Source organism: Arachis duranensis, chromosome 10, assembly GCF_000817695.3.
Source record: "Arachis duranensis cultivar V14167 chromosome 10, aradu.V14167.gnm2.J7QH, whole genome shotgun sequence".
NCBI lineage: Eukaryota > Viridiplantae > Streptophyta > Magnoliopsida > Fabales > Fabaceae > Arachis > Arachis duranensis.
The window spans coordinates 74,646,185-74,648,363 of record NC_029781.3 but is presented as its reverse complement, the minus strand read 5'-3'; the positions used below and the strand labels follow the sequence as shown (position 1 = coordinate 74,648,363).

Sequence of the window (2,179 nt, the reverse complement as noted above, 5' to 3'; positions counted from 1 at the left end):
TTTAATTTTGCTACTATGAGCTGCGTGTTTCTTCATTCAAATGACACGTTCACTTCCTGATCCGCGCTTGCTAATATTCGATCCTTAAATTGAAAGAACAATTTCACGAATAAGGCGAGAACAGCGTAGGTTAGTCCGCTCTGAGGGCGGATCTGAAAGTGAATCTGAGGAAGAAACCAGCCCACGTTCTACTGATTCGGTTGTTTTACGTGCAGAAAACATGGCAGCTAGAAGAGTTACCATTCAGGAGGAAGGAGCTCCTGATTTTACAATGCAACCGTTTCAAGCGCATCATCCAGCGGTAGCTACGGATTTTGAAATAAAGACCGCACTGCTAAATTTGATGCCGAAGTTTCATGGCCTACCTACTCAAGAGCCTATCAAGCACTTGAGAGATTTCCAGGCAGCCTGTTCTACTGTCAGGCGTGATGGCGCTGATGAAACTTCAATTCTACTGAAAGCTTTTCCGTTCTCTCTTGAGGGAAAAGCAAGAGAGTGGTACTACACTCAACCTCTAGCAAACATATCCAACTGGGATACACTCAGAAAAGAGTTCCTGGAGAAATTCTTCCCATCTGAAGTTACTGATAAACTGAGGAAGGATATCTCTACAATTGTTCAGGATGACAATGAGACTCTCTTTGAATACTGGGAGCGCTTCAATAATCTTCTGGAAGCATGCCCCCACCACATGATTGACAGATCGTGCTACTCAGCTATGTCACACAAGGTATGAGACCCTAAGATAAGACCATATTGGAAAGTGCCAGCAATGGGTCTATGAAGAAGTACAAGACCACTGATGAAGCTTGGCAATTGATCAGTGATTTAGCTGAATCTACTCGGAACCACAGACAGAAGCAAGGCCGTTCAAGGGCCGTTGCAGAAGTATCTTCTGGCATAGAGACTGCTGCTCTGAATGGAAGCATCTGTGAAGTGACCAACCTGCTGAAGCAAATGCAATTAATTCAACAAGCTCAGCAAACTCAACCGCAGCAAATCCAACAATTAGTTCCACAAAGAATTTGCGGAATTTGTGCTGATTACAACCATTACACTGATGAATGCCCGCAGCTCCAACAAGAAGACAACATGGTGGCATCTACTCACAACTTCTATGACCGCCCCAACCAAGGGTACAATCAAAGTGGAAATAATAACCATGGATGGCAGGACAATTCAAACCAAAATTGGAGGGATAACAATAATAGGGGAGGCAGAGATAATCAGGGAAATCAGAGGTGGAATAATTACAACAACAGGCAGCAAAATCAACCATACCAAGCACCTCACCTGAGGTAAAACCAAGGACTACCGAACAATCAGTAGCAAACCTCTCAATTTACTCATTCTTCTGTATCTTCTAATGAAGAATTATTACAAGCTTTTGAGAAAAGACAACTGGCCATGGAAAATACCATCGTGAACAGTATTAACGCCAGTCTAAATGGTTTCACCTCTACTCTACAAGCTTTTATGACACAACTTGGTTCAGCACAAAATTCCAGTAACCAACCTTCAAGCACCACTAGAATCCCCTCTCAACCATTACCCAATCCAAAGGAAGGAATTAATGCCATCACTCTGAGGTCCGGAACCACACTGCAGGAGAGGAATCAGGAGGAACCAAGCTCACCAGAATACGCCTCAGCTGAAGAGGTGGTAGAAATCGAAGATGTTGAAGAGGAAGAGGATATACAGGACATAGCTGAAGAAGAGATAGCTCAACCACAAGAAGAGGCACAAAAAGGTGCAGGCACCACAGAAAACACTACTCCCATTCCATTTCCACAACTTGCAAGGAAGACCAGGAAGCAGCTGGAACCCGATCCCAAAATGGTAGAAATCTTTAAAAAGGTTGAGGTAACTGTTCCCCTTTTTGATGTTATTCAGCAGGTACCTAAATATGCAAAGTTTCTAAAAGACTTATGTATCCATAAAGACAAAATTAATGAATTAGAAACTATTCCTTTAGGTAGTTCTATATCTGCTTTAATGGGAGGATTACCTGAAAAATGTAGTGATCCAGGTCCTTGCATAGTTAGTTGTACTATTGGTGGTGTAGTAATTTATGATTGCATGTGTGATTTAGGAGAATGTGTCAGTATAATGCCTTTGTCTATATATGATGTTTTAAGGCTCCCTCCCTTAAAAAGGTCGGCAGCTCGTTTTGTGTTAG

At 42.4% G+C, this 2,179-nt stretch overlaps 1 non-coding gene across 1 annotated transcript; it reads right to left on the bottom strand.

The window, feature by feature from the left end:
- Positions 1-589: 589 nt before the first annotated feature.
- Positions 590-697, bottom strand: LOC127743510 (small nucleolar RNA R71). The gene has a single exon (XR_008004900.1). It is a non-coding gene; the product is annotated as a small nucleolar RNA R71 (small nucleolar RNA).
- Between the last annotated feature and the right edge of the window lie 1,482 nt (positions 698-2,179).